This window comes from Moschus berezovskii, chromosome 3 (assembly GCF_049115385.1).
Source record: "Moschus berezovskii isolate FMDL1 chromosome 3, NW_MosBer_1.0, whole genome shotgun sequence".
NCBI lineage: Eukaryota > Metazoa > Chordata > Mammalia > Artiodactyla > Moschidae > Moschus > Moschus berezovskii.
In genome coordinates this window covers 7103494-7119349 of record NC_142462.1, presented here as the reverse complement: position 1 = coordinate 7119349, position 15856 = coordinate 7103494, and positions in this window count along the sequence as shown.

Below are 15856 nucleotides of genomic sequence, written 5' to 3'. Positions count from 1 at the left end.
AATACAAAGAATCCTACTCAAAAGTCCTTAAATCTGCTGAAAGCCCCTGAAATGTTGCATAACTCATTATTAACATTATAGATTTAAGCCACAGTGTCTGTTATGTAAGTAACTTCAATCTCTTTAAAAAATTCACAGGCAACAATACTACTTTAATTCTAAGGAACACCACCAGATAGCTGAATTCACTAAATAGGCAAAGTGTCTGGCTTCTTTAGCAATTTTAAAATCAAATAAATCTTAATTTTGTGTTTAAACTACATTTGAGAAGATTGTTAATCATGTTCAGGACAAGAGAAAGAATTAACGTGAATTAGGCACCTGTAATATGTCAGAAGATCTAATACTTTGGCCACCTGATTTGAAGAGCTGACTCATTGGAAAAGACCCTGATGCTGGGAAAGATTGAAGACAGGAGGAGATGGGGCAACTGAGGATGAGATGTTGGATGCCATCATTGACTCAATGGATATAAGTTTGAGCAAACTCTGGGAGATAGTGAAGGACAGGGAAGTTTGGCGTGTTACAATCCATGGGGTTGCAAAGAGTTGGACACAACTGAGCAACTGAACAGTAAAAATATGTCAGACAGTATTTGAGGGTTAGCCATGTTTATCATTCTGATGACCACAGAATATATGTTTTAACTAATTTCCCAAAGGAATAAACAGAGGGTTACAGTGCTTAAGCAACTTTCACAAAACCACTCAGATAGTTAAGTGTCACAAATTCAATACAAAACAAGTGTACCAGATTCTAAAGCCCCAATTAAATTTCTAAAACCAAATCTATGTCACTATTTAGAAAAACATCCCACTGCATCAGTTCAGTTTAGTCACTCAGTAGTGTCTTACTCTTTGTGACCCCGTGAATCACAGCACACCAGGCCTCTCTGTCCATCACCAACTCCCAGAGTCCACCCAAACTCATGTCCGGCGAGTCAGTGATACCATCCAGCCATCTCATCCTCTGTCGTCCCCTTCTCCTCCTGCCCCCAATCCCTCCCAGCATCAGAGTCTTCATATGAGGTGGCCAAAGTATTGGAGTTTCAGCTTCAGCATCATCCTTCCAATGAACACCCAGGACTGATCTCCTTTAGGATGGACTGGTTGGATCTCCTTTCAGTCCAAGGTATTCTCAAGAGTCTTCTCCAACACCAGAGTTCAAAAGCATCAATTCTTTTGTGTTCAGCTTTCTCCACAGTCCAACTCTCACACCCATACATGACCACTGGAAAAACCATAGCCTTGACAAGATGAACTTTTGTTAGCAAAGTAATGTCTCTGCTTTTTAATATGCTATCTAGGTTGGTCATAATTTTCCTTCCAAGGAATAAGTGTCTTTTAATTTCATGGCTGCAATCTCACTGCATAGTCAGCAATAAATAATTAAAAGTTAAAAATAAAAGAAAAAAGAGAGAAATATTTCATTAAACGAATTGGTATTTGTTATGTGTTGAGGGTTGCATTCATTTTATATGCACCTGTCTGGACTCTGAGCCTGGTATGATGGACCTATTTCACAAAATAGAATGGTAATAAGACTAAATGACATCTCCTTTTTTATATCCCAGTCATCTGCTTATAAATTAACTCATTTAATTTTCTTAATGATTCTATAAGGTAGCTAATATTACTGGCACTGTTTGCAAATGAAGTAAATGAGGCATTGTGATTCAAAGAGCAGAATTATCTGGAAATGATTCAGGGTGACACATGGCTTGCCCTGGAAATGTGTGAGCTGAAACCATTTTCTCAAGATTGTAACTGAACTAGAACTCACTTATATCCCTCTTGATGTGTGCATTCTTCTTTCCAGTCATAGTGCTCTAACACGCCAACATCTCCGTGGTCTTTAGGGCCAAGACGATCATGTTCCCATAAAACTCCATTATGTGATGTTAACTCAGGTTCAGCTGCTTGCCACTTGAAAGCAAATAATCAAGGAGAAAGAGTTGGTAGAAAGAAAAGATGTCTTTTTTTTTTTTAGAAGAACCAGCAATCTGGGAAGAAAGTAGACTTGTGTCCAGAGACCAACTCTGACAATTTTGCTCAATCATGACAAGTTTTAAGGGGAAACATTCTCAGTTAATCATTAGACAGTAGGTCAGATTCTTTGTTATTTTTCCATTGCATTCAGATGTACTGACTTCTGATTTTCCTTGGGGCACTGTCTTGCTCATGTGGACTGCCTGGAATTGGATGTTCTCTTGCCCACAATGTCTTCCTGCACCCATGAGATCCACTTGCAAATTTACTAAGGGATAACTAGGAATAAAGAGTCAGTCATTCTTTATCTACTTAATTCTTACTCCTTCTAATCTATAAAAGGAATAAATAGGTTAGGTAAGGTGTTGTGCACATTAGTAAAGCAGGAATCAGGAACTAGGTTAAAAGTTGCCTGGTGATCTCATCTTTATGATTAAGCTCTGAGGAAAACAGATACACAAACAAAAAAGTGTCAAAGGAGCTGCTTCTAGTAGTACCTCAAAACAACATTGCTTACCAATAAACAGTCCATTATTTCTTCTACTGCAAAGCTGCTTTCACACGTGCCATATGAGAGCAAGAGATCTGAAGGATTACAGTTCCTCCACTGGTAGGTCAGCTGCAATGCAGATTTCTGTGAAAGGAGGGAAGTTGGGAAACCCATTTCTTCTAGTCTCTGCTGACTCAACTTCAGAACTTTACTCTTTTCTCAATACAACTTGTTTTTATTTAGTTTGCTTTCATTTAAAAAATTCTGTCTCTTTCATTGCACAGTATATTCTGAACCTTGGTGTGTGTCCATGGGTAATGGTTCTTGTATAACAGACACAGTATCATGTGGTTAATTGGTGAAGCACAGACTCAGAACAAAGTTTTAACCACAATCAAAGTATATTCTATTAATTAAGGACAAATTAAAATAAACTGATGTAAAAATATCAAATATATCTTTTTTGGACTCCTAATTTTCATTTTTTACTGTTTAAGATGAGACTGATAGGTATTACCAATGTTGACAACTGAGAATTCAGAACAAAAGGTGATTTATTTAATATTTGAGAAATTGAAATGAGGCCAGAGGTAGAAATTTTTATGGCATGGACAAATCAATAGAGCATCAAATTCTCTTGGAGGAAGACACTGGTATCTGAAAGTTGATCATTAAGTCAGGGGAGACAGATGGTGGTTTAGTTAGGTTGATCTCAGAATCATCACTTCAACTCTAAGTAATTGTATGAATCTGGTCATTAAAAAGAAAAAAAAAAAAAAAACTAATTGCCATTTTGGCTTCCACGGTGGCTCAGACAGTAAAGAATCCACGTGCAAAATCCTGTTTGTTTCCAAAGCGAGAAAAAAATGCCATTTACTTCATAAGGTAGTTGGGTGGATTGAAGAAAAACATGGTGCAGAAAAGGAAAACAATATGTGCAAAAAAGCTATCAAGGCTGGCATGTTATGTACTCACTTTCCTTGTAAGTATATTCATTCTAGCCAGGTAAAATCAAGGAATCATACAGTCCACTATAAGAATTTCTACTAATTAGTGACTCAGGTCAAGATTGATGAAATTAATTTTACATTTGGACTTGAAATATAAAGTTTTTTTTTAATATTTTAAGTATGCTGTAACAAATTAAACAATTTAGAAAGCAATTTTTGAGTGCACATACAGATTCAAGTAACAGAATAACTTGAATGACATAGTATTTAAAAACAAACTAATGATTTATTTAGATATCATTCTACCTAATGAAATTCAGGAGAAATATAGTTTAAATAAATGCCACACGTGTTGTAAAATATAATATCTATAGATTGAAATAATTATTTTTAGAAAATGCCTGAGGTGTTTCTCACAGGAAGAGACCATGTGGTATCATGGTCTTTCAAGTTATGCTTTCACTAATAGTTGTTTCAGTTAGATGTAACTTAGCTGAGAAGCAAGATGCTTCACCTGTATAAATTAAAAATCTTATCTAGGCTTAATATGAAAATTGGTTCAAAAAGAATAACATATCTAAAAATAAATGACGTTGGAAGTGAAAACTGGAAATTTAACTTTCTGCATTAGAAGAGACAACACCACAGATATTCAAGAAACAGAGAAAATAATGGTGATATTAATGCATTATTTTAGATTATTTTGCTATATTTCACAAGTTTATGCAACACAACAAACTGAATATTGAATTTTCATCTAGAACACAGTATATTTATTTGTAATTTCTATAGTGTTTCAGATATTATTAGACTAACCTATTTGTTTCCATAGTTGATTGTATTAAAAAACCTTGAGAGAGTCCATAGAAATCAAAGTCGATAAGGACAAAATATCAAGCAAATTTCTTTATTTTGTTATTACTATATTGGAAAATTTTCAGATTTCTAGATAGAAAGGCTTCATTTACTGCATATAAAATGTATATGAATATGAATTGTCTTTGCTGTTGGTCCTCAGTCTATGTAACTGATATCTCATTTCAATTAAAAGAGTTTATGGAACAGTGAATGGAATACTTTCCTTAATTTCTCTTTCTATTTTCTCATTATTAGTGTATAGGAATGCAAGGGATTTCTGTGTGTTGATTTTATATCCTGCCACTTTACTGTAATCATTGATTAGCTCTAGTAGTTAGTTTTCTGGTAGAGTCTTTAGGGTTTTCTGTGTAGAGGATCATGTCATCAGTGAACAGTGAAAGTTTTACTTCTTCTTTTCCAACTTGGATTCCTTTTATGTCTTTTTCTGCTCTGATTGCTGTAGCCAAAACTTCCAGAACTATGTTGAATAGTAGTAGTGAGAGTTGGCATGCTTGTCTTGTTCCTGACTTTAGAGGAAATGCTTTCAGTTTTTCAGCATTGAGAATAATGTTTGCTGTGGGTTTGTCATATATAGCTTTTATTATGTTGAGAAATGTCCCTTCTATTCCCACTTTCTGGAGGGTTTTTATCATAAATGGATGTTGAATTTTGTCGAAGGCTTTCTGTGCATCTATTGAGATAATCATATGATTTTTATTTTTCAGTTTGTTAATGTGGTGTATTACGTTGATTGATTTGTGGATATTGACGAATCCTTGCATTCCTGGGATAAAACCCACTTGGTCATGATGTAAGATCTTCTTAATGTGTTTTTGGATTCTGATTGCTAGAATTTTGTTAAGGATTTTTGCATCTATGTTCTTCAGTGATATTGGCCTGTAGTTTTCCTTTTTTGTGGGATCTTTACCAGGTTTTGGGATTAGGGTGATGGTGGCCTCATAGAATGAGTTTGGAAGTTTCCCTTCCTCAGCAATTTTCTGAAAGAGTTTGAGTAGAATAGGTGTTAGCTATTCTCTAAATTTTTGGTAGAATTCAGCTGTGAAGCCGTCCGGACCTGGGCTTTTGTTTACTGGAAGATTTCTGATTACAGCCACTAGTTCTGTGCTTGTGATGGGTCTGTTCAGATTTTCTATTTCTTCCTGGTTCAGTTTTGGCAAGGTGTACTTTTCTAGGAATTTGTCCATTTCTTCCAGGTTATTCATTTTATTGCCATTTAATTGCTGATAGTATTCTCTAATAATCCTTTGTATTTCTGTGTTGTCGGTTGTGATCTCTCCATTTTCATTTCTAATTTTATTGATTTGGTTCTTCTCCCTTTGTTTCTTGATGAGTCTGGCTAGTGATTTGTCAATTTTATTTACCTTCTCAAAGAACCAGGTTTTGGCTTTGTTGATTTTTGCTATGGTTTCCTTTGTTTCTTTTGCATTTATTTCTGCCCTAATTTTTACTATTTCTTTCCTTCTACTGACCCTGGGGTTCTTCATTTCTTCCTTTTCTAGTTTCTTTAGATGTAGAGTTAGGTTATTTACTTGACTTTTTTCTTGTTTCTTGAGGTGTGCCTGTATTGCTATGAACTTCCCCCTTAGCACTGCTTTTACAGTGTCCCAGAGATTTTCGGTTGTTGTGTTTTCATTTTCATTCATTTCTATGCATATTTTGATTTCTCTTTTGGTTTCTTCTATGATTTGTTCATTATTCAGCAGCGTGTTGTTAAGCCTCCATATGTTGGCATTTTTAATAATTTTTCTCGTGTAATTGAGATCTAATCTTACTGCATTGTGGTCAGAAAAGATGCTTGGAATGATTTCAATTTTTTTTAATTTACCAAGGCTAGATTTATGGCCCAGGATGTGATCTATCCTGGAAAAGGTTCCGTGTGCGCTTGAGAAAAAGGTGAAATTCATTGTTTTGTGGTGAAATGTCCTATAGATATCTATTAGGTCTAACTGGTCTATTGTATCATTTAAAGTTTGTGTTTTCTTGCAACGAAAAGAATTAAATACTTGGGAATATATCTAGCTAAGGAAACAAAAGACTTGTACATAGAAAACTATAAAACACTAGTGAAAGTAATCAAAGAGGACACTAATAAATGGATAATATATCGTGTTCGTGGATTGGAAGAATAAATATTGTAAAAATAAGTATACTACCCAAAGTAATTTATACATTCAATGCAATCCCTGTCAAGCTACCAACGATATTTTTCACAGAACTAGAACAAATAATCTCACAATTTGTATGGAAATACAAAAAACCTCGAATAGCCAAAACAATCTTGAGGAAGAAAAATGGAACTGGGGGAATTAACCTGCCGGACTTCAGGCTCTACTACAAATCCACAGTCATCAAGACAGTATGGTGCTGGCATAAAGGCAGAAATATAGATCAATGGAACAAAATAGAAAGCCCAGAGGTAAATCCACGCACCTATGGACACCTTATCTTTGACAAAGGAGGCAAGAATATAAAATGGACAAAAGACAATCTCTTTAACAAGTCGTACTGGGAAAACTGGTCAGCCACTTGTAAAAGAATGAAACTAGAGCACTTCCTAGCACCATACACCAAATTAAACGCAAAATGGATTAGAGACCTAAATGTAATACCAGAAACTATAAAACTCCTAGAGGAGAACGTAGGCAAAACACTCTCTGACATAAACCACAGAAGGATCCTCCAAGACCTACCTCCCAGAATATTGGAAATAAAAGCAAAAATAAACAAATGGGACCTAATTAAAATCAAAAGCTTCTGCACAGCAAAGGAAACTATAAGCAAGGTGAAAAGATAGCCTTCAAAATGGGAAAAAATAATAGCAAATGAAGCAACTGATAAAGGATTAATATCCAAAATATACAGGCAACACCTGCAGCTCAATTCCAGAAAAATAAATGACCCACTCAAAAAATGGGCCAAAGAACTAAACAGACATTTCTCCAAAGATGACATAAAGATGGCTAACAAACACATGAAAAAATGCTCAATATCCCTCATAATCAAAGAAATGTAAATCAAAACCACAATGAGGTACCATTTCACACCAGTCAGAATGGCTGCTATCCAAAAGTCTACATGCAATAAATGCTGGAGAGGGTGTGGAGAGAAGGGAACCGTCTTACACTGTTGGTGGGAATGCAAACTAGTACAGGAACTATGGAGAACAGTGTGGAGATTCCTGAAAAAACTGGCAATAGAATTTCCATATGATCCTGCAATCGCACTCCTGGGCATACACACCGAGGAAACCAGAATTGAAAGAGACACATGTACTCCAATGTTCATTGCAGCACTGTTTATAATAGCCAGGACACGGAAGCAACCTAGATGTCCATCTGCAGACGAATGGATAAGAAAGCTGTGGTACATATACACAATGGAGTATTACTCAGTCATTAAAAAGAATGCATTTGAATCAGTTCTAATGAGGTGGATGAAACTGCAGCCTATTATACAGAGTGAAGTAAGCCAGAAATAAAAACATCAATACAGTATACTAACGCATATATATGGAATTTAGAAAGATGCAAATGATAACCCTGTATACGAGACAGTAAAAGAGATACAGATGTATAGAACAGTCTTTGGGACTCTGTGGGAGAGGGTGAGGGTGGGATGATTTGAGAGAATGGCATTGGAACATATATGTTGTCATATGTGAAACGAATCACCACTTCAGGGTCGATGCATGTTACAGGATGCTCGGGGCTGGTGTGTGGGGATGACCCAGAGGGAAGGGGGGTTAAGGAGGGGGAACTCATGTACACCCAGGGTGAATTCATGTCAATGTATGGCAAAACCAACCAATATAATATTGTAAAATAATTAGCCTCCAATAAAAAATAAATAAATAATAAATAAATAAAAGACTTTATGGATAGAAAAGACTACACATTTAGCACACATAAAAATCTTTTACATTTAACCTTTATTGATCTGAAAATGCTAGAAATAATATTTAGCAACATTATCAACTACAGAAGCAGAGCAATGGTGGAAGAATATGTGAAGAATTATCTATGGCAACCCACTCCAGTACTCTTGCCTGGAATATCCCAGGGTCAGAGGAGCCTGGTAGGCTGCAGTCCATGTGGTTGCTGGGAGTCGGACACGACTGAGCAACTTCACTTTCAATTTTCACTTTCACACATTGGAGAAGGAAATGACAACCCACTCCAGTGTTCTTGCCTGGAGAGTCCCAGCGACGGGGGAGCCTGGTGGGTTGCCGTCTATCGGGTCTCACAAGGTCGGACATGAAGCGACTTAGCAGCAATAGCAACAGCATGGATTTTAGCAGAAAGAGCAATGATAGATGTTTAATCCTTAAAATCTAATACACTTTGCAACTCCCACTATAATTTTATACTAATTTTATTAAAAATGCTGCTATCGAATACCTTTGTAACAACAGAAAATTATTCAGAACATTGTGCTTTATAAACTACAGTTTTATCTAAAATATATAAATAAAAATATGAACTGATTTTAGCAAAATGTTCTGAGGAACAATTAAAACAATATGTAGAAAATTATTTGTTAAACTATAAAGTTTAATGCTAAAAATACTGTTGATGTATGAGTCAAAAAATTATCTCTTTATTCTTAAAATCACTCATGAGTTATTCCATCAGGTCGAAGGCAGGAGGAGAATGGGACAACAGAGGGCGAGATGATTGAATGGTATCACCGACTCAATTGACATGAATTTGAGCAAGCTCTGGGAGATGGTGAAGGACAGGGAAGCCTGGTGTGCTGCAGTCCACTGGGTCACAAAGAGTCAGACACGACTGAGCGACTGAAAAACAACAACAAATTCCATTAAATCAAATTATATGAGTACCTTGCTCATATAAAATAGAGCTGAACATTTCTGATTTGTATTTTCATGATCCCATCAATCATATCATTTCCTGTATAGCCACACACACACACACACACACACACACAAACACACAATGCTACTGAATACTGTCACTTATCTATGCATTGCAAACAGTTTTGTTTCGACAAGTTCTTTATCTGAGTAACTGTGCACATCCTCACTCTACATTGCACATTTAAACTTGAACCATGATCCCAATTCAATTAGTTGTGGGCATCATGACTATGACTGCTACTTTGGCTACTCTAACAAACAGATGAGAGCTCTGAAAACCCCATATGCTGGATGTAAAATAGGATGTCAAGTGAAGCAGTTGAAAATGCTCAGGAGTTGGCAACAATGGATCAGTTCTATTAATAAGTGGTTCATTTGTTTTTTATTCCTTAGTGTTGGGTGAGGGCACAACTCTATTTTATTTACCCCTTGGAACCGGCTATCATATTTTCTCCCCTAAGATTAATCTCAAAAATTACTTTTTGGTTTAACAGTTTGTTAAGAACATGTATGCCATCCTTCTTCCTTGTAAAACAATTTGAAAGTGAAAGTGAAGTCGCTCAGTCGTGTCTGACTCTTTGTGACCCCATGGACTATAGCCTACCAGGCTTCTCTGCACACTGGATTTTCCAGAAAGAGTACCAGAGTGGGTTGCCATTTCCTTCTCCAGGGGATCTTCCTGACCCAGCGAACGAACCCTGGTCTCCTACATTACAGGCAGACGCTTTACCCTTTGAGCCACCAAGGAAGTGGTGCAAAACAACTTACTTATGTTATATGAAGATTAGATGTAATTTGAATTTAAAGTTGCTTCTGTTAAAGATGACATGTATTAATAGATACAAACATAACAAAATGTGCACATATTTTAAATAAAATTGCCAAATTTTATGAAGACACATAAAATGACTCAAATCAATAAGAATACCTATGATTCATACAATTTCTGATATACAAGACTATATATATATATATTATATATATAAGACTACCTAAAAGTCAGACTCAACAGTGAAAAAATGTCTATAGAAATGTGTTTATACTTGCTGATAATTTGATATATTTTAATTGAAAAAATAAATAACTACAAATAGCCAGAAAAAAGACTAGAAAAAAAAGTTTGATTAAAATCAGCCCTATCAAATATTTTAATGAATTGTGAAATGATAAAGACTAAAAGCTTGTGGTACAGAAGAAAAAGGTAGAAAATCTGAAGATATTTTAAGGAGATTTAATACAATGTGGCATTTATAATCAGAAGGAAATTGTGTTTTCTTGGTAAATGCTAGTGGGATACTGGATACCAATTTGAAAAATTCTGAGTCTATTTCTCCCTAATTATTTCAAACTAAGTCTCATGGATCCAATGATTGAAATAAATAAACCTTTAGTCATTAAAGTAGCCAGAAAAAAATTAAAGATTTTTTAAAGAGTGATAGTTTTGATAGTATAAGGAAAAAAATTACAGCCTTTATATGTTTCTAACATATGGAGGAAAAGGTATTCAAATTCATATACAAAGAATAACATTTTTGAGCTATTTTTCACTTACTGAAATAATGAATATAGTTAATTCTCAATATCTGTGAGGCATTGGATCTAGGACCTACCATGACCACCAATATTTACCTCAGCAGTGGCCACAGAACTGGAAAAGGTCAGTTTTAATTTCAATCCCAAAGAAAGGCAATGCCAAAGAATGCTCAAACTACTGCACAATTGCACTCATTTCACAAGCTAGTAAAGTCATGATCAACATTTTCCAAGCCAGGCTTCAGCAATATGTGACCGATGAATTTCCAGATGTTCAAGCTGGTTTTGGAAAAGGCAGAAGAACCAGAGATAAAATTGCCAACATCTGCTGGATCATCGAAAAAGCAAGAGAGTTCCAGAAAAACATATATTTCTGCTTTATTGACTATGCCAAAGCCTTTGACGGTGTGGATCACAATAAACTGTGGAACATTCTGAAAGAGATGGGCATACGAGAACACCTGACCTGCCTCTTGAGAAACCTATATGCAGGTCAGGAAGCGGCAGTTAGAACTGGACATGGAACAACAGACTGGTTCCAAATAGGAAAAGGAGTATGTCAAGGCTGTATATTGTCACCCTGCTTATTTAACTTTTATGTAGAGTACATCATGAGAAATGCTGGACTGGAAGAAGCACAAGCTGGAATCAAGATTTTCAAGAACAATATCAATAACCTCAGATACGCAGATGACACAACCCTTATGGCAGAGAGTGAAGAGGAACTAAAAAGCCTCTTGAAGAAAGAGAAAGAACAGTAAAAAAGTTGGCTTGAAGCTCAACATTCAGAAAACCAAGATCATGGCATCTGGTCCCACCACTTCATGGCAAATAGATGGGGACACAGTGTCAGACTTTATTTTTTGGGCTCCAAAATCAGTGCAGATACTGATTGCAACCATGAAATTAAAAGACATTTACTCTTTGGAAGGAAAATTATGACCAATCTAGATAACATATTAAAAAGCAAAGACATTACTATGTTAAAAAAGTCTAGTCAAGGCTATGGCTTTTCCAGTGGTCATACATGGATATGAGAGTTGGACTGTGAAGAAAGTTGAGAACAAAAGAATTGCTGCTTTTGAACTGTGGTGTTGGAGAGTCCCATGGACTACAACGAGATCCAACCAGTCCATCCTAAAGGAGATCAGTCCTGGGTGTTCATTGGAAGGACTGATGCTAAAGCTGAAACTCCAATATTTTGGCTACCTCATGTGAAGAGCTGACTCATTGGAAAAGACCCTGATGCTGGGAGGGATTGGGGGCAGGAGGAGTAGGTGATGACAGAGAATGATATGGCTGGATGGCACCACCAACTCGATGGACATGAGTTTCGGTAAGCTCCAGGAGTTTGTGTTGGACAGGGAGGCCTGGCATACTACGATTCTTGGTGTTGCAAAGAGTCGGACACGGCTGAATGACTGAACTGAACTCTACTGAACATTCCAAACATGGCCCTCAATATCTGTAGTTTCCACATCCCTGGATACAACCAACTGTCCACTCCAACGGAGTAAACAGTATTCTTTGGAAAAGAAAAAAAAAAAAAAAAAAAAGATACCTTTAAGTGCATCAGTACAGTTCAAACCCATGTTGTTCAGGGATCAACTATGATTTTTGTGTTCATATGTGTGTATATGTATGTGTTGTTGAATATATAAGAATAACGAATTGCCAGTCCAGGTTCAATGCATGATACAGGACGCTTGGGGCTGGTGTATTGGGATGAACCAGAGTGATGGGATGGGGAGGGAGGTGGGAGGATGGTTCAAGATGAGGAACACATGTACACCCAGGGCAGATTCATGTCAATGTATAGCAAAACAAATACAGTAATGTAAAGTAATTAGCCTCCAATTAAAATAATAAATTAAAAAAAATTACATATGTGAAAAAAAGGAAGTCCTGCAAAAGATTCAGTTCAGTTCAGTTCAGTTGCTCAGTCGTGTCCAACTCTTTGTGACCCCACGAATCACAGCACACCAGGCCTCCCTGTCCATCACCAATTCCCAGAGTTCACTCAAACCCACCTCCATTGATTCGGTGATGACATCCAGCCATCTCATTCTCTGTCATCCCCTTCTCCTCCTGCCCCCAATCCCTCCCAGAATCAGAGTCTTTTCCAGTGAGTCAACTCTTCTCATGAGGTGGCCAAAGCAAAAGATTCTGAGAATGTAATTGATAGCACATCCATGCTGTGGAATTTTTAGTAAGAATTAATATTTTGAGTATAGTATATAATTACAATGGAGAAGGAAATGGCAACCCACTCCAGCGTTCTTGCCTGGAGAATCCCAGGGATGGCGGAGCCTGGTGGGCTGCCATCTATGGGGTCGCACAGGGTCGAACACGACTGAAGTGACTTAGCAGTAGCAGCAGCATATAATTACAAATGATTTATGTTTTAAAATGTCTTGTTTTTATATACCCCAAAATTTGTAAAATTATTGAACATGTAAGAGAGGGTGTTCACAGTTTAATATGGAAAATTAAATTATAATTTTATATTTCTTAGGAAATAGGAAAGCAATGCCTAAAAGTATCTTCTATTATATTTACATTTTTTATAATTAGTTTCCAACTAGTTAAAATTTTAACAAAATTATTGGCTGGTAATAAATGAAGTTTATATGACTCAAACATGGTTGATATTTGGAAACACACATTTCTTAAAGCAAAAAAAAGCAAAGGAGAAAAGCAAAAGATATATCCATTTGAATACAGAGTTCCAAAGAATAGCAAGGAGAGATAAGAGAGCCTTCCTCAGTGATCAATGCTAAGAAATAGAGGAAAACAAAAGAATGGGAAAGACTAGAGGTCTCTCAAGAAAATTAGAGATACCAAATGGATATTTCATGCAAAGATGGGCACAATAACGGACAGAAATGGTATGGATCTAACTGAATCAGAAGATATTAAGAAGAGGTGGTAAGAATACACAGAAGAACTATACAAAAAAGATCTTAATGACCCTGATAATAATGAGGGTACGATCACTCACCTAGAGCCAGACATCCTGGATTTCAAAGTAAAGTAGGCCTTAGGAAGCTTCACTACAAACAAAGCTAGTGGAGGTGATGGAATTCCAGTTGAGCTATTTCAAATCCTAAAAGATGATGCTGTGAAAGTGTTGCACTTAATATGCCAGAAAATTTGGAAAAGTCAGCAGTGGCCACAGGACTGGAAAAGGTCAGTTATCGTGTCCATCCCAAAGAAAGGCAATGCTAAAAATGTTCAAACTACTGCACAATTGCACTCATCTCACAAGCTAGTAAAGTGAAATCACTCAGTCGTGTCCGAGTCTTTGTGACCCCATGGACTCTAGCCTACCAGGCTCCTCTGTCCATGGGATTATCTAGGCAAGAATACTGGATTGGGTTGCCTTTTCCTTCTCCAGGGGATCTTCCTGACCCAGGGATCAAAACGGGGTCTTCCACATTGCAGGCAGACATCTTACACTCTGAGCTACCAGGGAAGTCCAAAGCTAGTAAAGTAATGCTCAAAATTCTCCAAGCTAGACTTCAAAAAGACATGGACTAAGAACTTCCAGATGTTCAAATTGGTTTTAGAAAAGGCAGAAAAACCAGAGATCAAATTGTCAACATCCATTGGATCATCGAAAAGGCAAGAGAGTTCCAGAAAATCATCTATTTCTGCTTTATTGACTATGCCAAAGTCTTTGACTGTGTGGATCACAATAAACTGTGGAAAATTCTACAAGCAATGGGAACACCAGACCACCTAGCCTGCCTCTTGAGAAATCTGTATGAGGGTTAGGAAGCAATAGAGCTGGGCATGGAACAATAGACAGTTTCCAAATCAGGAAAAGAGTACGTCTAGGCTGTATATTGTCACCCTGCTTATTTAACTTATATGCAGAGTACATCATGAGAAATTCTGGGATGGGTGAAGCACAAGCTGAAATCAACATTGCCAGGCAAAATATCAACAACCTCAGATATGCAGAAGACACCACCCTTTTGGGGGAGAGCAGAGAAGAATTCAAGAGCCTCTTAATGAATGTGAAGGAGGAGAGTAAAAAGTTGGCTTAAAGCTCAACATTCAGAAAACTAAGATCATGGCATCTGGTCCCATCACTTCATGGGAAATTGATGGGGAAACAGTGGAAACGGTGACAGACTTTATTTTTCTGAGTTCCAAAATCACTGCAGATGGTGACTGCACCCATGAAATTAAAAGATGCTTACTCTTTGGAAAAAAAGTTATGACCATGATAGACAGCATATTAAAAACCAGAGAGATTAAATGCTGACAAAGGTCCTTCTAATCAAAGCTATGTTTTTCTGGTAGTCATGTATGGGTTTGAGCATTGGACTATGAAGAAAGATGAGTGCTGAAGAATTGACGCTTTTGAACTGTGGTGTTGGAGAAGACTCTTGAGAGTCCCTTGAACAGCAAAGAGATACAACCAGTCCATCCTAAAGGGAATCAGTCCTGAATATTCATTGGAAGGACTGATGCTGAAGCTGAAACTCCAATATTTTGGCCACCTGATGTGAAGAGCTGACTCATTGGAAAAAATTCTGATGCTGAGAAATATTGAAAGCAGGGGTAGAAGAGGACAACGATGAATGAAATGTTTGAATGGCATCACCAACTCAATAGACCTGAGTTTGAGCAATCTCCAGGAGTTGGTGATGGACAGGGAAGCCTGGCAAGCCGCAGTCCATGGGGTCACAAAGAGTTGGACGCAATTGAGCAACTGAATGTCAGACATTTTTATTAACTTTTGTATCCTAGATCTTTTGGTTTATTTTCTAGTTATTTATTTCATGTATTATATCATTGTACGGAGACATTGTAATTTACTAATCAGTGCAGCTATTAATTGGTATTCTAATTGTTTACAAATTTCAATTGTTAAGGTAAAGGAGGCTATGAATACGTCCTGTAGTGTGCTTAGTCTCTGGTGTCATCTGACTCTTTGTGACCCCATGGATTCTAGCCCACCCTTCCCCTCTGTCCAAGGAATTTTCCAGGTAAGAATACTCAAGTGAGTTGCCATTTCCTTCTCCAGGGTATATTCCAGACCCCAGCATCAAACCTTGTATCTACTGTATTGGCAGGTGAATTCTATACCATCTGAGCCACCAAGGAAGCATATAGAAATATATAAAAA